Here is a 21,443-nt window from a genome sequence, read left to right on the forward strand (position 1 = left end):
CCTCAGTACAGCCTCAAAGAGCTTATGCCACTTAGAAACATACATTCAAACAGAACTTCATTGCAATACTAATTTAAAGATCAGCCATCTCTCTAAAAATAGCAAATGGGCCAGATTAGAACTACATCTCTTACCTGTCCCTAAACTACAAAGTGCCCTCAGTGTCTCAGAAGGTTTGGCAGAGAAACAGTGAAGAGGCAAGAGGCGCAGAGAGGAAATGAAGTGAGGCAACATCACTTCATAGCAACCGGAAGGGAAAATACACACACACCGCACACACACCACTCACGTCTGACGTGTGTGGCTGCTCAGTGGGGAAATGCTTACAGCTGCCTTTAGCAGCAAGTCGGGATGGCTGCAGAGAGAGAAGCCTGATCCTGCAGCAGAACTAGCTGTCACCTCCCGCCTACTGTTCCAGACAGAGGACAGGGAGGTCAGAACTGTGAGACAATTCTCCAACAGTGGTTCTGCCCTTGGGTAAGTGCTCTGCCACTTGCTGTGGCCTGTGGGGGGAGAAGGGCGGACCCACTTGGCCTCTTACTTCCTGAAATGGTGTCAGACATCTGGTGGTGTTCCCCATTGTTTACACCCCTTGGCTGTGGCAGGCAGGGTTTCCACATGCCCTAAAAAAGGAATGAGTGTCCCCAGGTCTCCTGCCAGTTGACCTGGAGGCTCTGGTTTTAATGTAAAACCCATGAGATTTCTACTTTTTAAATCATCCTGGGTAGCTGCTTCCTGATGTGTGAGTACAAAGCTCTTCCCTTCTCCTGACTATCTTTGGGACTCACCTGCAGGAACTGAGTGTTCACTTTTTCTAAATTATTCCAGTCCTTCAGCCACCACTGTGGACATTTTACATTGGGTTGGAATCACACGCATCCTTTACGGCCTCTCTAGGAATGACACCCAGGGAGCAAGAAATAGTGACTGAGACCTGGGGCCTGTGTGTGAGTGTCCCAGCTCTGTGAAGTCATTGACCTCCTCTATAAGCAGACAGTGACAAATTACAGCAAGCTGGGCTCTGCCTGTCCACACTGGGCTCCTCTGACAGAGCCTCCCTTGCTTTTCTCTATATTCATTCATTTAACGCATTCATTCATTCATTCATTCAATTGGTTGGTTTGTTTTTTCCACAAAGGATTTGAGACAACTTCTTTACCTCGCTAAAATTACTTTAAAATAAAGAACATGTACAATGATAAAGTGGGAAAATTGTTCTGGAAGGGTTAAATGTAGTTCTAAACTATGTGGAAATCGGCCACCAATCCCCGCGCTCTGCTAGCGACGAGAGATGACAGTGTGCACTCTAGTCTTTTATTTTATTTTTTTTATTACATCATAGCTGTGTACATTAATGCAATCATGGGGCACAATGTGCTGGTTTTATACACAATTTGAAATATTTTCATCACACTGGTTAACATAGCCTTCACAGTATTTTCTTAGTTATTGTGTTAAGACATTGATATTCTACACTTAGTAAATTTCACATGTACCCTTGTAAGACGCACCGTAGGTGTGGTTCCACCAAACTCTAGTCCTTTAAACTCCTGCTTGGGGAGCTCCTTCTCTCCCCTGCTCCTCTACCAGGAGCTTGTTTCTCACCCAGAATAGGGTGTGAAGAACAATTGTCCATGACAGAATTCTGAGGACCAGCCAAAACTGATTTTCTTTCTCATTTTTGTTTCTCTCCAAGTTTGGTATTTTCAAGGACATTTCTGTTCTAAGACTGAAGAAAGTAGAGTTGATAGAAAGGGAAAGCCATAAAATCGGTGTTGCGTTAGAGCTCTACCATTTCTTACTAATGAGGTAACTTGTTAACAGCTATTTAGCAGCAGTCAAAACTTACACAAGAGAGCAGAGCTGATGTCACCCTGCTTCCCAAAAGCTTACAGTCCAGTCTGGGGAGAGAGAGAAATTAATTAATTATTACACAAATGTCATAGGGGCCAGAATGTATGCGGGTGAACCTGATCTAGACTGGGAGTAGGGGGTAGGAGGTGGTCTATAAGGAAGATGGAAACGAGACCTGGAAGAGGAGGAAGGGTCACCAGGCAAGGGGCTGGGTAGCACTCCGTGAAGACGTCACAGTCTGTACAAAACCCTACAATGGGAGCCTGCAGAACCGTCTGGCAGAATTAAGGCCAGTGTAGCCAGAGGGCAGAGAAGAGTGGTGAAGATGAGCTCGGGGGAGTGAGGTGGGCAGCTGCTGTTGGTTCCACCGGCAGTAGAGAAGCTAGGTGTGCCGTGATTTGACCTGTATTTTTAAGGAATCCCTTTTGCTATGGTGCGGAGAAGGAGTCAGGGAGGGACCATGTCGACAGACAGGGGACTGGTTAGCAGGTTGACACAGTTGGCCGAGCCAGCGTGTCTGTGGGAGTGGAAACAGATGGGGGCCCTGGAGGCAGAAGTAGATGAAGTGAAGCGTCATCCAGAAAGCAAAGTCAGCAGGACTGAGCAGTGTCTGGGAAAGGCCTGCGGGGGTTTGGGGGACTGTCAAAGGCCACCCCCAGTCTCCCAGGCTCGGTGGAGCTGCCTGCTGGTCACAGACTGGAAAAGCTAATGGAGAGCCATGTCTGGGCGGGACTGGGAGTGTCTTGTGGACATCCAAGGGCAGACGTCAGCCATACAGACCACGTGTTGATCTAGGGCTCACAGCAGAGGTCTGGGGACCTTGGCACACAGAAGGTGATTGGCGCCATCAGTGTGGAGGATTTATCCCTGAGAGAAAGTATCCGATGAGGAAAAGGGGGGCAGCTTAGGATTGAACCTCAAGAGATTCTAACCTTTAAATAGAGGCAGAGGAGCATGATCTCTCCCGGAAGAACAGGATGGCTTCTCAAAACATTAAATGCAGAGTTACCATATGACACAGCAGTTTCACTCCTAGTCATACACCCAGAAGAATTGACAACAGAGGCTCAAGTAAGTACATCTACATTCATTTTCAAAGAGGCACTATTCATAATAGCCAAAACATGGAAGCAGCTTAAACATCCACCAACAGATGCATGGATAAATAAACTGTGGAATATTTATACAATGAAATATTATTCACCCATAAAAAGAAATATAGTACCGACCTGACATAAGCTACCTGAATGAATCTCAAAAACATTTAGCTAAGTTAGTGAAGTGAGATCACAGGACCATATAATTGTATTCATATGCATAGAATGGGTACAGAGTTTCCTTTTGGAGTGATAAAGATGTTCAGAACTAGAAGGAGTAGATAGTTGCAGAGCATTCTGAATGTATTGAATGTCACCGAGTTGTTCTCTTTAAGGTGTATAATTTATGTTATATGAATTTCACCTCAATTTTTTCTAAAGGAAGAAGTAGAAGGCTAGGAAGACACAAGCAGAGTATAGGAGAGGGTGTGTTGTATGACTTTGATGAAATGACTTGTCGCCTTTTCCTCTACATGTGAATGTGGGGAAACAGCTACCCTGTTTCCCTGATTTTAAGGTGTGCTCCCAAAGATGCGCTAGGTCTTATTTTCAGGGGATGCCTTATCTTTCCTGTAAGTAGGTCTTATTTTCGGAAGATGTCTTATTTTCAGGGAAACAGGGTATCTTGAAGGTAGGGCCAACTGTAAAGGCCAAGAAATGAACTCTTCACTGGGTTCCCTTCATCCTGAGTGGCATGTGTATAACTCACATGGGATTAAGTTTCGGGTGCCACAGTGGCCTGTTCATTCCCCCATTCCCATCAACATCTCCCGGGATTATTTCTTAAACAGTATGCCCTTGAACCCTGCATCAGAGTCCACTTCTGGGGAAACCCAAGCTAAGGCCACCTGTTACACAGTGCTTGCATATTCAAATAGTTTAGTTCTCTGTCCTCCAGGGACCCATCTGGCCTTAGACATCTGCATTTTGATACCCCTCATATCCATTCAAGAGCTGTGGTGGCGGAGGGTGCTCCTCATCCTCTTCTGAGATCCATCTTAGGGAAGAGGCCTGGCACTGGTTCAGGGAGAGCTCCTTAGACTCAACATGTCTCCATGCTAAACTGCACAGTATGAAGACACACCCTACTGCAATGACCTTCACCTTCCCCTGCTGGCATCTTCCCCACAACCCTTGGGATCCAAATGTGGATCCAATCACGTGGGTGATTGTGTATGGTATGAAATGCACGGGTAGGCCACGTGGTCACATCTAATTGTGGCCTGATTGAACAACTCCTCTAACCCTTGTCTCTTTGTCCTTTTAACAAAAAGAAAGCAGACCTGGGGCCAGGAGCAGGCAGTGGTGGCTAGCTAAAATGGAACAGCTTGATTCTGTCTTCTTGTACATTGTATAATGATTACCTTCTATTAGCCACAGGGGCACTGGTGTTTTATTAGCAGCAATGGTAAAAAAGTTTCCTTTAAATGTAAATACTTTATTCAAAAAAAAAGTGAGTGAATTTAAAGAAAAACGCATGACTGATGGTACTGACAGCACACCTAATATGGCAAACACTGGGAGAGACTGGCCATTGCTCCCTGAGAACGACAGTCTCTCAAGGACCTGGCTGTGGCTTGTTCCACCCAGTGCCTCCCCAGCACGCTCCTCTGGGCCAGTACAAGTGTGGATGTCCCTGGAGGGAGCTGTCCAAGCTTCTCTTGTTTGCAGCAAGCCATTTTGCTCATCAAAATAAGCAACTTCGCTGTGGCTGCACTGGCTCCCAAATGTCCTGGCAGTGATTCAGGGTAGTAAAGACTATTGGAACAAACATGCCTCAAGCGCCATTGTATGGTGGCTCTGCCCCAAGAAAGGATCTGTGGAGCTCAGAAGAGACTCAGCAATGGTGAACTGAGGGAATGGGTGGGGGTGTCCCTTTATCCATGTTCATCTTCACTTCTGCTTAGGATTAGAGCCTCTGATTAGCGGAGCTCTGGAACTCACTTACCTGAACAACTAATGAGAAGCTTCTTTCCCCCAACCCTCCCTACTTTCTGAGGAAAGTGATAAAAGAAGATCTAGGCAAGTTTAGCTTGAGAAAATTTTTTAAACCAGGAAGTACAACCATAAAGTATATGAAATGTATCTGTATATTCTGAATAATAATAGGAATAGCAAAATAAATACATGTTTACCTGCTGCCTACCTTCCCAACCCTTAAAGCCTGCTGTGTGGCCCTAACTAGTAGTATCCATTTCCCCAGTGCCCCCTATTAAGGGAATTGCTGTCCTAAAATGTAATTAATCATCCCTTTACATTTCAGATTGGCTTCACGTATCTATGTGTATACAGAGACATATATACTCATATATACACATATATAGAGGCAGTTTATATATAGTTTATTTTTGTCTATTTGGAAACTGTAAATAAATATAACTGCACGTATGCATTCTTCCAAAATTTGCTCGTAGACTCAACATTGTGTTTCTGAGGATCATCCATGTTGGTGCCAAGAGGTATCAATGATTCCCCTTCCCAGCTGTATAGCATTCTCTTGCATGGACCTCTGACAATCTATTTATCACTTCTAACCATTGACAGTGCTAAGTAATTGCCAAAGATGAAAGTTCAGAGTCAGAATTTAAGGAAGGTATACCAGCCTCCCATTTTCTCCCTCTCTCATGCACAAAATACTCTGAGCAGGGGAGTGAAGCTTTGCCTTAAGTTAGAAAGAGTTCTTACCTGACTGGGTAAGAGGTCAGCGAGTGAAAGACCTGAGAGCCAGGAAGGGGCCTTACCTGGGAGGGGAGGGAAGGAATAAAATGACTGCTTGGGATGCAAATCATTCCCTAAAAGAAAAAAACGTATTTCCCGGACAGATGATAGTGCCTGGGCCTGGACATGTGGAGGCTTTCACTCTCACTGTCCACTTCCCCTCTACTCAAAACCTTAGGGAACAGAACTACATGAATATTTAATTTGCAGAAGCATTCTCCCCCAGATCAGCACTTGGGACTCTGTGAGAGCTCCCTTTGCCTATCCGCAATCAGACTCTGTATGATGCTCACCTGTAAGTGTCCCATTGGTAATATTTTTTATATTCACCTTTTCCTTACAGTGTATGGGACCATTTAGCCACCTCATAGTCATCAAATGTGGTGTCCAAGAACCTTTAGTAACCTTCTGACTGGTTCCATGACTCTGAAATCCCCCACCCACAGCTTCACTTATCAAAAGAGTGGAAATATTTAGAGGAAGTGAGACTGCTGGCGGCTCAGCATCATCATGGGAAGAAGCGTTTTCCCTCCCAGCACAGCAGTAAGCCTGTGTCTCACATCACACCATTGGGTGATGGCTCTAGCAAGGACCATGTTCCCTCGGCACCTGTCTCTCATGCATGTACTTTGCATCACAGAAGAAATGAAACATGGAGGAGGTGATGCTCTCCCTCCCTCCACCAGGGCGGAGAGGTGAAGTCAAGAGCTTGCTCCAGGGGTTACATCACTGGTTTGCCTTTGGTAGCTGTGGGGCCTTGGTGGGTGGGAACTGTTCCTGGCAAAAATTGACATATATTGATTGATTCACTGAGAGAGTAAATGAGTAAGAGATTCTGTATTAGTCAGGGTTCTCTAGACAAACAGAACCAAAAGAGAGTGTGCGTGTGTGTGTGTTGTATATAGTGTGTACACATGGGGGGAGGGAGTGTTTATTTAAAGAAATTGTCTTACACAGTGATGGAGACTGGCAAGTCCAAAATCAGAAAGGAAGGCTAGCAGGGCAGGCTGGGAGACTAGAGACTCAAGGAAGAGTTGATGTTGCCATTCAAGTCCAAAGGCAGTCTGCTGGCAGAATTCCTTCTCACTCAGGAGGTCAGTCTTTGTTCTGGTAAGGCCTTTAAGTGATTGGATGAGACCCATCCACATTGTGGAGGGTCATTTGCTTTATTCAGATTCAATTTAAATGTTGATCTTTTTAAAAAAACGTTGCTCTTATCTATATATATTTAAAAAGGTAGCTTCACAACAACATCTAGAAGACTGTCTGACTAACATGTGGATACATTACCCTACCCAAGTTGACACATAGAATTAAATATTATGGAGACCATACCTCATTTCAGAAAATAGTTTGATAGTTATTTATTCAACATGTGTTAAGGACCCAGGAAAGCCCAGGTGCCATGCTAGGTTCTGGGGAGTCAGCAGCAAAGCCAAGAAGACAAAGTCTCCACCCTTAAGAAGTTCAGATATAGAGTGGGGATTCTAAGTAATTAGAAAAATTTGCAGGTGTCATGCCTTCAAGAAGCACAGCAAATGCAACTCAAATAAAATTTGATTTTCCCCTGTTCATATGGTACTGGGACATATGAAGGAGATGAACAGAGATTGTGACTTCATGGACTTTATCATCTACCAGGGACCCGAGGTCTAAATTATATGATGACCATAAACACATTTTAACAATTATGTACAACATGCTGTCCATTAGAGGTTTCAAAAGTACAGATAATTCAGTTTTAAAGGGCAGTGAGGAGGAACATATTGCATAAAATTATATTTAAACTAGAATGACCGGGGTCTTTTGGACATTTTTATTTCATTTTCTTCATTTTTTAAAATTTTTATGACAAACAGTTCGAAGAACCACTTAATGAAGACCTTATGATTTCTGAAGGAGTAATTTGAGAAGACTTAGAACTGCTTGATGGTGTCTGTTTATTTCTTTGTTTGCTTTAAGTTGCTTGCTTTATTGTTCTCTTTCTTCATTGTGTTTTTGGGGTTTTTTGTCTGGAGCAGGACAAGTATTAGAAAGAAAGGCAATAGTTCATGTTCTTTCAAACTGAGAAGCTATTTTCATAAAACGAATTTGAGCTGGCTTGCTGTTAAGTGGCCACAGGCATGGGAGTTTCACGTTCCTTTTATTAAAATGTGTGTCACAGGGCAGGAGTTAATAATCTAATAAAAGTTTCAGGTAAGGGCTGGAAAGGACACAGGGATGCCTGATACACACTGGTGTACTTCGCAGAGTGGAATTTTACACCATGATTTATCACCTGTCATCTCCAACATTCAGGTCCCTACTGTTGAGAATCTTACTTTTGCATTGAGAAAAGTATATCTGTTTGTAAAACAAAATTTACATTTAAAAATTAGCTGTCTACATTGATTAGTGAAAGAAGCCAGGCTGAAAAGGATACATACTATATAATTCGAATTACATGACATCCTAAAAAAGGCAAAACTATAGAAAGACTAAAAGGATCAGTGGTGGCCCGGGGGTGGGGCGGGAGGGAGAAGCAGGCAGAGCACAGGGCGTTTGCAGAGCGGTGAAACCTCTCTGCAGTGACTGTGATGGTGAATGCTTGTCACTATACACTTGTCTAAACACACAGAATGTCCAACCCCAACAATGAGCCCTAATGTCAACCATGGACATTAGGTGACAATGACATGTCAATGTCTGGTGATACAGGGGATGCTGTGCAAGTGTAGGAGTATGGGGTGGATGGGCAATCTCTGTACCATCTGCTTAATTTTGCTGTGAATCTGAAACTATTCTTAAAAATATATGTGTATATTTTTTAAGGTACTAAGTGACCTCTTTAATGTTCTTTCAAAAGGCCAAGAACACGTCCAAGTCAGCAGATTTGCACTGTGTCAGGTGGGGGTGAGTGCAGCATGGTGAGTGAGGGCTGTGAGAGAAGGCGCCCTGTGGCCCGGAGCTGAGGGCAGGGGGCCTTGTAGGCATCTCCCAGAAGATCCTTCCTGGCAGGTGCTGTGGGAGGTGAGAAAGCCCAACCCCCTCCAGCCATGCGTGCTGTAGGCAAAGACAAACTTTTCCACAGGAAAGCAAATTTGGATCTGTTCCAGTATTTAAAGAACAGGCTGATTGAAAAACCGAATTCTACTCAACATAGCAGAGCTAAGAATATTTTTGGCCTGGACATTTTCAAAGAAACTGTTGCTAGCTACTTGCTTCAGCCATAGGAAAACTTCAGTGATGCTTCCCTGTAGGGTCTTACTCTAAGCAGGCTTGGTGATTTAGGAAGGGCCTTCGGGGCTCCTGCAGGGATGAGTTAGCAGAGAAATGTATCTATTTCATCATTGTAAAACAAAGCATTGCATAGGGAAAAAAATTCTTTATATAACTCAGTTAACATTGTCAACAACAGTATTCCCTGAGTGCCCAGTGAGGGAAGTGCTGGCCGCTTCCATGTCATATTTTCTATCTGATGAATAATTTCTTTCTTAATGGTATAGAAGAGCTACTTGGCCCAATACTCCCTATCTGAGTTCAACCCGGCGTGGGGTTTTTCTTTTGAGGCTATGTGAATGCAGTTGTGCATGATGTTAAAAATATAAGCACAACCCAAAAGTTCATCAGTAGGTCCTTATTACAATTTGACACTCCATGCTTTGGAATGCTGTACTACTATTAAAAAAAGAATGAAGGGAATTTATACATAAAACATGAAAAGATGTGAACCAAATTCAAAGCAACAAATACAAAAGAAGATACGGTATAAGCCCTTTTAAAAACAACTTTTATTGTTTTAGAGACAAGGTCTCACTTTGTCATCCAGGCTGGAATGCAGTGATGTGATCATAGCTCACTGCAGCCTCCAACTCCTGGACTCGGGCAATCCTCTCCAGCCTCAGCCTCCCAAGTAGTTGGAACTTCAGGCATGAGCCACCACTCCTGACTCCATTTTTATTTTTGTATTTATTTATTTATTTGTGGTTTTTGGCCAGGGCTAGGTTTGAAGCCGCCACCTCCGGCATATGGGACTGGCGCCCTACTCCTTGAGACACAGGCGCCGCCCCTGACTCCATTTTTAACAAAAGTATGAGTTATATTGATTTTCTTGTAAAACAAAAGTCTAGCAAAATTGTAGACCCCAAAATATTCTTAAATGTTTGGGGGTTGAGATTAAAACAAGCTCATTTTATACAGCAGACATTGTCAGTCTTTGGCTATTTAAAAAAGAGTTTATAGTCCTTTTGTGATTGAAAACTGGCCCAGATGTCTCTTGATACTGTATGAGTATGGATGTTTGTATGTGTGGTAAATAGGAGCACCTAATACGTTGGGGGAATGAGGAAGTCCTAAGAAAATTTAATATTAGGAATGTGTTTTTAAGATAGTCGTAACTTAAAAATAATAATTCTCCCATCACCAAACTTCCCTTTTGACTGTTTTTATTTTGTCTTATTTTCTCATTTTGTGCATTCATTAGTAAATAATTGTCAAAAGCAAGTAACACAATAAATTAGTTTTCTAAGCAATGTAAGAAGCAGTCATGGCTGTACTATCTAAGGGGAGCCTTTCTCCACAGCATGGGACAGTGACAAAGCGATTAAAAAGCAACGTAAGTTGATTACCAGAGTTCAGGAAATGGGCCCACCCCAGAGGGCTGGAGTAACTGGTGGAGTGCTTGAAAGCAGCTCTGGAGCCAGCTGCCTGGACTCAAATCCCACCTCTACCCTCCACCCCCACCCCACCCCCATAGTGTGCTCAAGAGCAAGTTACTTAACTTTTCTGTTTCTCCTCTGCACAAAGGAGGTAATGGGAGTGCTACCTCGTAGGGTGGTTTTGAAGGTGTTATGAATCAATAGATGGTTTGGGGTGTTAAATGAGTCAACACACACAAAGTGCCTAGAGCGATACCTGACACCTGCAGGGCTCAATACATATTAGCCAGTAGGAGGAAGAGGAGGCAATAGTTCATAAAAAAGAAGGGCCTTAAAGAATGAGTAAGGTTTGACAAGAAAAAAACAATGCCAGAATAGAAAAGCATGGAAGAATGCAACAACCCCCCAAAGGCTTCTTAGGATGAATGAAACAGTCCAGCTAAATTCAGTCCAAACTCTGTAAGTAAAGCCAGAATGACATTTCACTAGTAGGTGATGAACGTGAGCAGACAGATACAAGCAATAAAATGAAATATAAGGAGGATTTTTTAAAGTTAGTCTACCTATATGATCATGTAGACCAACCTGTACATTAGTCATTAGTCAACAAATATGCATTGAGTTCTTAAAGCGTGCTGGGCACTGATGCAGACAAGACAGAGCATGTGTGTTGCCCACAGCCTGGAGCTTTGCCAAGTGGGCTCAAAGTTGGAATACTATGGAAATCATTTACTTCATTGTGTTTTGATTTGTGATGTAGCCAAGCATTGTGATAGTTACCTTATTGAGACTCCTTAAGTAATAGAACGAAGATCATTGTATTTATTACCCTTAAAATACATACAAACTCTTCATTTTTATGTGCTAATGAGGAATCACAAGAATATAGATTAAATTATATTTATTTCATGTAAATTAAACAAAGACTCATTATTTTGCCTTTTTAAAACATTTTCTCCATCTGTTTGAATTTCTGGTCATCCTCACTCCCTGTGCCTTCTTCTCAATTTGCAAATAGTCCTCAGGACCCAAGGTCAAGAGAAGAAGCCATTGGGTGTCAGTCTATCCACAGTACGTTCCAAGCAGACCCTCAGTAATTCAGTTGCATGACCTTGGCAAACACCAAACCAGCCTCACCCACAAAAATAAATGGGAATAGGTCCCTGAGACTCTGAGGCTTTTGATTTCTACCCTTGACCACAGTGAAGAGTCCTTATGAAAGCCAGGGTCCAGTCTTGTAAACTCCTGAGAGTTCCTACAAGACGGCCAGGATTTCATAGGTCTGCAGGGTTGATTTGCAAGGGGTGCTGTGTACAAGATACCAGAATAGCCAGTAGTTGAGTTTAAGAAATTATGGTAATTAGTTGATCCCAAAGGGGTATCATTCACTCCTAGAATCACGTTCCAAGGAGTGAGCTGAGGAGTTTGGTCTCTGGGGCAGAGTTATAAAAAATCAGAAGAGGACCATTACAAAAATTTCCACTGAAAAATAAGACCCTTGTAAGAGAAATTGAGAGACTTATAAATTGCAGCTTACTCTAAACCTAATGACAGGCTGTAATATTTGTAAAGAAAGTACAGGACTTTTGAATGCTGGTGAGGAAAGTGGGGGGACCCCTAACATATGGATCTGAATCCAACAGGCATGGTGGGCCTAGAGTGATGACCCCTTTTAGAGTGAGCTGCATTGGGAGAGGAGTCAAATTTCCTTCCTCCTAAATTCTACAAACAGTTAAGATCGATAAAACACATTTGTGCTGCTGTGTTTTTCAAAAGTTCAACCATATAATAACTTTAACAGGCACAGCATACTGCACTCCCCAAATTTCAGACATTTCCTTGAAGTCGGATGAGCACAATAGAGAAGAATGTTATTCTCATCCAGCCGTTGGTAAAGTTTTGTCTTCCTTAATCCCAGAAACTAAATCACTGCTACCTCAGAGGCTCTGACCTAAATCTTAATTGATGCCTACTGACTTTTTAGACCAGTGTATGTGATTTTAACCAGACAAATCCAGGAGGAAGGATTAAGGCCACCTCCATGAAGAAAGGCTAATAATATTTTGACCAATCCCATAGTGGGTTTATTGTAATTGATCATTTAGCTTTATTAGCACCCCTCTTTTCTTAATGGTTGATACAGTGAAAACAAGGTTTTTATTTTATGTCTGATTTGTGTCTTCAATCTTGGTGCTAGCAAACATCATTGGATCAAAATTTTTCATAGCCAACATATAGATATTACTTTATAGTTCCCATAGTATCTTATTTGATTTCCCAGTGTTCTAGGAAGTATTTATTATGTCTCCCTCTAGACAGGTAATGAAACTGAGGAGACTGCAGTGGGGTATATGAGGTGACTTGGGTAAAGTTGAGCAACTGATCAGATGCCTGGCACAGCTAAAAATGAAACCCAGTTCTTCTAAGTCATGGGCTAAGAGTTCATCCAATGAGGAGGCAGTTCCTTGCTGCACACCCTTGCAGCATGCATGGCCTTAGTTTGAATATAAAAATGCCTTTTCCTCTAAGATAGGAGGTGTCTATTTTATTTCCAGCTCTCATAAATTGCTTTTAAATTGCTGATCACCTAGAGCTACTCCAAGGAAAAATCGACTGTATGTCAAAGTGACCCTTCTTTCAAGTACCTAATATCCCCAGGCTCATTCCAGTTTTATGTCATTAAAATATGCTTTCAGGGAAGAATTTGGTCTTGTTGATTTCAATTAATATAACTCCAAGCCATTGCTTTTCAACTGTTTATATTTTATGCTGTATTTCTTACTATGGATAAGAAGCTGTGCTTCTCATGTAAAGAGAATTTTGACGATTAGATGGAGAAGATGAGCCTGTAAATCAGACATGTCTTTCTTTAGCCCTTTCCCCCAAATTCTACCACATAATGTACCGTGCTTTCGCCATCTCATTTCTAATGTGACGTCTTGATCTACCAACTAAGCTAGGACTTACCATAGACAGGACATCAGAGGAAGAGCTGCTTTTCTCTGAACATAGTATAAGAATAGGTCTATGGAATCTTGGGGTCATTTGGTTTCCTCAGTGGAAAAAAGGGGGAGTGTTTCTGCCTTAACTAGAAGACTTTGTTATTATGGATAATGCTACTAAATATTGACATACAAGTGTTTAAAATACCCTCTCTTCTGGCGGCACCTGCTACTCAGTGGGCAGGGCGCTGGCCATGTACACTGAGCCTGGTGGGTTTGAACCTGGCCCGGGTCAGGTGGAATCAACAACAACAACAACAAAAATAGCCAGGCGTTGTGGTGGGTGCCTGCAGTCCCAGCTACTTGGGAGGCGGAGGCAAGAGAATAGCTTAAGCCCAAGAGTTTGAGGTTGCTGTGATCTGTGATGCCATTGCACTCTACCAAGGGTGACAAAGTGAGACTGTCTCGAAAAGAAAAAGCAACCCTCTCTTCCTTGTGAATCATTTAACTTTTCCTGGAAGAACAGGATGGAAAGGATGGAAATTTTCACTGTATTCATACATTAAAAATCCACATGTTAAGAACCTATACAATTACCAAAAAGAGGGGCTTGAAATGTAGGAAGGTGAGGGTGATTGAGAAATAATGATTTAAGTATTCCATTGTGAGCCAATGTGTTCTCATCTGGGGGATGAGTGATAGCAAATATTGCCACCATAATGAGAGAGGCTCCCCCAAGGCTACCCTCCCACCTCTTATTTTTGCCCCTTGTCCTGAACACCCAGCCTGTTGCACCAACATCACCACTCTCCCCACTATTTCAGCCCCTCTGAACTGGAGGCAAGGAAGCCAGGGTGGAGGTAAGGAAGGAGGAGAAGAAGTGTTGAGGCTCTCTTTGGCTTTTAAAGAAAAATATCAGAATAGATGTTATTGTGAAAAAACAAAAAGTAGTAGGGTAAGTTCCATTCTTCTCCCTCTTCCTCAACTATTTCACCTTTGAGGACATTCCACTTCTTACTGGGACTGTGAGAAATGCATGGTAAACCTTCTGGTTAGTAGGTAGGAGGGATAAGAGGTGTATGACACTATAATAATAGGAGAACTGTGTTTTATTAAGCACTTAATATGTTTTGAGTAGGCATGTCTCCTTTGATTCACAACCACCCAGAGAGAGAGGCAGCATTACTCTAAATTTAGAGCCCCCAGGGGTTAGAAGCAAGGGCTGTAGAGTTAGCCTGCCTGGGTTTCAATCCTGGTTGTACCTGCTGTGTGGTCTTGGGACCATTACTTAAACTCTCCATGAATCAGTTTCCTCGCTTTTAAAACTGAGATAATAATAACTTGTGGAGGGGATTCCCAAGACCACCCTCAGGTTGAATGACTCACTAGGAGGACCCACAAGATTCAGCACATAGTCATACCCACAGCCAAGTTCTATTACATCAAAATCAGCAAAGAGGAAAGCACATGGAGGAAACCAGGCAGGAGCTATCAAGAGTTTTCTCCCAGTATAATCACACAGGACACACTTAGGTCCTTTAGCAGCAAGTTATGGCAGGTATGAAGTACTATCTACTGGGAAAGCTCATCAGAGTCTCAGTGCCAGAGTTTTGACTGGAAACTGGTAACCTAGATACCCTCTGTCTGGCATATACCTAAACTCCAGACTCTTGGGGTGAGGAGTGGGGAACAGGCATTCAGCATAAACCACATCGTTAGGCACAGTGGGCCCCTCCTACCATAGAATGGTGGGGATTCTCCACAAGTTCTCAGATGTCAGCCAAGGGTCAACCTTGCAAGCAGGATTGAGATAGCAGTCTCATGTCTGCTCCAGACTCTTTTCTGTATACTGTCTCATTTGATTGCTGTGAGATCAGATGAAATAAATACATAGCCATTGCTTACAGCAGTATCTAACACATGGGAGGCCCTAAAACTTCTTTTAGCCATTACTATTGAGGGGGAAAAAAATATTGAGTTTTAATATGACTACAGAGCCAAAATTGGCCCAAGTGCAATCTGAATTCATTATCTCCCTGACTAAACATTCATGCATGTATCCACTTCACTCTAGCATAAGCAAAATAGTATCCTTCTTCAAACCACAACTAGAGAATGGAAATGGTGGATCTCTTCCTTCTTGGGTTCACAGCAGATGGAGCAGTTAAGTTTAGCTGACTGTTTTGAAGACGGAGCCTCCTCACTACGCTGCACAGCCTCCTTCTGTTAAATCTACTCCTGAGAGTGGTATTCATGGTATCCTTTAATGCCCCAGGTGAACATATTTGGGGAGTGTTCTCCTATTCTATCAGCTATTTTTTGTTGATGTTTTTCATTTTTCAGGACATGAACCTAAAATGCCATAAGCATTTTCTTTCATAAGATCTAAATAGAGAATCTGCACATGACAATTGAAACATCCAATTGTAAATCACTTTTAACCTTAAAGAATATCTAGGGCACCCACTTGGTGGCTCATGCCTGGGAGGCCAAGGTGGGAGGATCCCTTGAGAATCAGGAATTTGAGATCAGCCTGAGCAAGACAAAGACCCCATCTCTACTAAACATCAGCCAGGCATTGTGATTGGTGCCTGTAGTTCCAGCTACTCAGGAGGCTGAGTCAGAAGGATTTCTTGTACCCAGGAGTTTGAGGTTGCTGTGAGCTAAGCTGACACCATGGCACTCGGTCTCAAAAAAAAAAAAAAAAAAAGAATATCTAATGAAAAACTGTAAAAACTGTGTCCTACCCACGCCTCCTAAATGCCAACCAGTCAATAAATTGATTATTTCTATTTCATCTTTCACTAAGTTTTTGGGGTCTTTGGTTGTGTTAATGGGCAGCAGATGATCCACCCCTACCAGCTGGCTGTAAATTCACTCTAGGCATCTGCAGTGCTAGTCAATTGCACCACAGAAATCTCTGCATTGAAATGGAGTCACTGACTACAGCCAATTGAAAGGGACCTTTTAGTTAAAAAAAAAAAAAATGCATTAGCAATGGAGATTGCCATAGAGTCATAGAGTGTGATGAAACAAAGAGTCTCAGAGCAATGGTTTACTTCAACTTTGCACTGTTAGCTCTTCTACATCTGTCTCTTCCAATAAATGAAGATTCTGTAACCTTGTCATTTCTATCCCTGTAGGTCCTAGCCCAGATTTCACACATGATGAATGCTTATTAAAGGTCTGTTCCATTAACACTCCAATCCAAATGCATTTTCCATTTAATACATGAGATTCGTCTTTGAGTCTGGTGGTTGAAATATGTCCCAAGTGAGTAGGTGGCTATTTCCTGGATGACTATAGTCAACCCAGTGCCAGATTTTGACACCTACACAAATCTTTCCCTCTACAGAGAAAAGCAAGCATGACAAGGGAGCACAGTGAAAGAATGGCATGACTGGAGTTGTTCCATAACAATTTCAAGAATAAATAATGGCATCCAAACCCAAAAACAGGACGTGAAGCTCATGGAATATGGGGATGAAAGTGCTCGTGGTAGTTCTGGCGCTGGTAGCTGGGCCCCTGGGTGCAGAGTGGCTGCAGGCATGAAAGGAAAAGCAAGAGGCAGAACAGAGCGAGCAGAGAGAAAAGAAACGGGAGATGAAAATGGAATAATGCTAGTGTCTTAGTTAGTTTGGGCTGCTGTAACAAAGGGCTGCAAACTGGGTGGCTTGGAAATGACAGACATTCATTTCTCATAGCTCTGAAGGCTACATGTCTGGAGATCAGAGTGTCCGATGAAGCCCCTCTTCAGGGTCGCAGATGGAGTTCTCCGGGGTATGTTTTATAAGGGCACCAGATCTAATCCTAGCCGCCAACCTCATGAGCTAATCACCTCCCGAAGCTCCACCTCTAATGCCATCACAAGGAGGTGAAAGGGGCATTAGGATTTCAACGTGTGAAGTTGGGGGGACACAAAGAGTCAGTTCATTGCAACCAGTGCAGCACAACTCATTAAGACTTCACCCCTGTTTTGTGCCAATACCATGCTGTTTTGATCACTATCGATTTGTAGTAAAGTCTGAGGTCTGGTAGTGTGATTCCTCCTGTTTTGTTTTTATTTCTGAGTAATGTCTTGGCTATTCGAGGTTTTTTCTGATTCCATATAAAACGAAGTAATGTTTTTTCAAGATCTTTAAAATATGACAGTGGAGCTTTAATAGGGAGTGCGTTGAAATTATATATTGCTTTGGGTAGTATGGACATTTTGATAATGTTGGTTCTTCCTAGCGCTGGAACATATTCTTCTTAGTAAAGTATCCCAAGAATGGAAGAAAAAATACCCAATGTACACAGCCCTACTATGAAACTAATTTGGGACTCTCACATGAAAGCTATAACCCAGCTACAACTTAACAATAGGGGGAAGTGGGGAAGGGGGGGTGGGTAGAGGGAGGGGGATCGGTGGGATCACACCTGTGGTGCATATTATAGGGGTATTTGCGAAACTTGGTAAATGTAGAATGTAAATGTTTTGGCACAGTAACTGAGATAACGCCGGAAAGGCTATGTTAACCACTGTGATAAAAATGTGTCAAATGGTTTATGAAGTGAGTGTATGATGCCCCATAATCATATCATTGTATACAGTTATGATTTAATAAAAAAATTTAAAAAAAAAAAAAAGACTTCACCCCTCCTATGTCATCTCCTAAATATTCCCGAGATATCTTTGCCTCCACTTTGCTCAGACTAATTTCTCCCTCCTATCCACGTGCCAGTTTAGCTCACATTCCTCCATTCTTGACACCCCCCAGCCCAGCCCAGCATCCAAAGCTTTTTCCCTCCTCTGAACTCCTATATCTTCCATTGTAATGTTAGATATTTTTCCTTGGGGTCACAACTTGATCGCATAGATATTTTGTGTACACTCCTAAGTTTCTTAAACAAAATTGACAGGCTTTTTGTTCTTGCCTCGGCTATCGGCATTTCTAACCCATCTGCTGTGAACAGGGTAAAAAGAAGGTACCACAGAGTTTAGCCAGACCTACTTCAGGGTCCCCATCCCTTCAACTCTGACCCCGTGGCACTGCTGTCTGAGCACACAAGTTTCTTTTAGCAAAACTCTAAACCAGGTTTGCCAAAGGCTGTTGTCTTATATTTCTTATTTCTGGAGACCATGCCTCCACTATTTCATAAATAGTGCTTGAATAAAGCACACAAGTAAGTGCTTTGAATAAAGCTAGAGCACCACCAAAGTAAATGGCAATAAGAAAAAGTATCACACGTGCATACACACGCAAAGTACATGTCCATATACACTCATACACACGGCCAGGCTGATACGTCTGTCTGAATGTGGCCTGCCTCTACAGTCTGAGCAGGAACTTCGTTTCTGTTCCTTCTGTTTTATTGCTCTGTTCTTGTGATGATCTGGCAGCTTCTCGAAAGCTCCTTACAGGCAAGGAGTGAGTGGTACCCTTCCCTGGATAAATGGTGACCACATAGTTCTTACTTGGGAGGATTATTTCATTTTCTCCTCTTCTCCATGATGCTCCTTAAATTCTTAGCAGACTTGTAATCATGTTCTCCTTTGCCAGATACTTTGCTGACCTGTGAAGCTTTTGTATTTAAATCCTTTCCTCGTGTGTCCCACCCTCTCTACCTGGAGAAGGCTGGTTTCTTTTGCTCAATTTCTCTTTAATCCGTCCATACTTTCCCGTTTTGGGGGGCACTAGAGACTAACCCTTGTTCCAACAGCACTTCCCTGGAACCACAGGCTCATGAGTTTGATAGGACTATTGTCTTTCTGCTCTGACACATCAGCCACTAACGTGTGAAGAGAATTCTCCCACCAGATGGACAGTTGAGTATGAATTCCAGGCTGACCTCTGTTCATAGAACAACATCCTCCTATCACGACATCACCAGGAATTTCAGAAGATTATTTCATAAGGCCTTATTTGTTTGTAACCCGACTGACAACTCATGTTTCAAGATGCAGTTTGTCCTGCAATTCATGAAATGAGTCTTAAGGAACTTGGTGACAAAATGGTACACCAAGACGTCCAGCTGCCTCAGCTAGAGAACACCTTCATAGCAAAGACAATGTTTCAGGGTTTGGGTGCCAACCTCACATGATGGGTCTCCTTGAAGTCCACAGTTAACAGCATGCAGAAAATTGTTTGGGATATTGTGATAAAAGGAAATTTTCAACTCTGCCTCACAATGACTGAAGCAGTTCTTGAAGAACTGCAGTAATGACTTCCAGCCATCAACACGGAGGAAGATGTCTGGAAGGACGTGGGGCAAAAGTAGTTTGTCCAAAAATGAGAGGAACTTACAGATCACCTTGAACTGGCCAATCTATAGTTATCTCTATTGATGTAAAGTTGCTGAAAATTAACTAATGAAATAGGGACAGGCAGGCATTGTTCTCTAGAGCCAGTTGGGTATGTCTTCATGACGCTGGAACATCAGGCAGAAGCTTCCTCTCTCTTCTTTCTCAGAGACGTCCAAACACAGCAGATGACCCATGTAGACTCCTGGGCAAAGGCCTGTTTGTTTCCGGATTCTTTCAAGTGTAAACAGGAAGGTCATATTGAAAGCTTTAGTTTGTTTCTTCCAGAATTTCCTAACTCAGAGATAAATATGTCTCTTCCCCTGACACCCCTGCAGCCCCAACCCAGATGAAATCCTTGCTGGCTCGCTCTCCTGTAACTCACCTGATGTTTTGATTCTTGAGGGCATGCCATCCAACATGATGGGAACTTTCCATTCTCTCTGTTACAGATGCTCTTTCAAAGTCTCTCTGAGCTTTTCAGATTTAATATGTCTCTTAAGAAATATTTGTTCCTGGCCCAGCATTAAAAAGATGAATTCTGAGGATTGCCTACCTTCCCCCCCATACTATAAACCTGTCTTTCTCATTCTCTGTGGCCAGCCATGGTGTGACCTTGGCCTCTCTCTATAGTATTTGAACTTCCTTGATCTTTATGAATGGTAAGAGTTGTTTTAAATCTTTCCTTGCAACATTCCTACCCTGTCATCACACAATCTTTCACATATAGGACTGTGCACATTTTGTAAAGCAGAAAGACAAGGTCCTGATTCCAAGTGAGGAGGCAGTTATCAAGAGCGGCATGCAGGCCATTAGTCCTCCCTTCTCCAACCACCCTGCCTACAGCTACCCACCATGCTTATAAAAGCCCACAAGGCTACCTATGAGGAAAAACCCCAGTCTTCATCTAGAGCAGTGGTTCTCAACCTTCCTAATGCCATAGCCCTTTAATACAGTTCCTGTGGGTCGTGACCCACAGGTTGAGAACCGCTGATCCAGAGTGACTTTGCTCTCCAAATAGCTTCTAAGTGGAAAACTTTTTAAATGCATGTCATCTAACACAATTGTCCTGTCAGCCAGGTTCAGAGGCGTGAATGAAGGCACTGCTCCTGCAGTGTTGCCAACATTCGGTGACAGCAGAGTGGCTGTGCCTTGAAGTACTGACCAGTCATTTTTGGAGGAGCAGGACCCACAGAGACTAACTGCGCAGAAAGGCAGAGAAGGCTGCTTTTGCTATTGCCACAGGCTCACTGCCATTCAGGAAAGCTGGTCTTGTAGAAATGATTTAGGAGACATTATTCTCCATAAGTATAGGTTCTGGGCAGAAACAAACCTTCCTTTCAGGGAGGAGCTAGAAGGGGCCTCTGCTTCCTGCCTGGTTGAACGCACATCTCGTTTTCTTTGGCTTAAGAAGTATCAACTAATCCACTGCCTGCCTAATTGTCACAGAAGCGGGAGTCTGACGTAAAGAGAAGGAATCTCTCTTTAAATTATATTATTCTTTGTGTTTATTTTCTGGGTGCTGCCTCTGATTTCAAGTAGTTACATAAAAGTCACAAAGCCACTTAAACACCACCTAACTGTTCCTCCAAAACTTGGACTGGAAGCTCCCTATTTAGTGGCTAATAATGGTCACTGGTTTTCTCTTCCTTTCTAACCTTATTTGGGGTGTACCTGGCCTTGAAGTCTTGGTTTGGCCATGAGTAGGTCTCTGTAGTCCAAGAGACATTTCTCAGTCTAATGAAGATAGGTGGGAAGACTGAGCTCAGCTGCCTGCACCTGCTCCAGCACCAACAAGGAACAAGAGCAAACCACAGGACACGGGTGATCAGGGCCCAGCAGAGTCTGGCGTGGTCCTCTGGGGCTTCCAGAGGGATGATGACAAGTTTATCCCCAAGAGTGAAGAGTTAGA

At 42.8% G+C, this 21,443-nt stretch overlaps 1 protein-coding gene across 1 annotated transcript in view; it reads left to right on the forward strand.

The window, feature by feature from the left end:
- The first annotated feature begins 362 nt into the window (after positions 1–362).
- NEDD9 (neural precursor cell expressed, developmentally down-regulated 9) overlaps positions 363–21,443 on the forward strand; it is a 176,960-nt gene continuing 155,879 nt past the window's right edge. Inside the window, exon 1 of the mRNA XM_053602565.1 lies at positions 363–477. The gene's annotated coding sequence lies outside the window, so the exon portion shown is untranslated. The remainder of the gene's footprint in view (positions 478–21,443) is intronic.

This window comes from Nycticebus coucang, chromosome 9 (assembly GCF_027406575.1).
Source record: "Nycticebus coucang isolate mNycCou1 chromosome 9, mNycCou1.pri, whole genome shotgun sequence".
Lineage (NCBI taxonomy): Eukaryota > Metazoa > Chordata > Mammalia > Primates > Lorisidae > Nycticebus > Nycticebus coucang.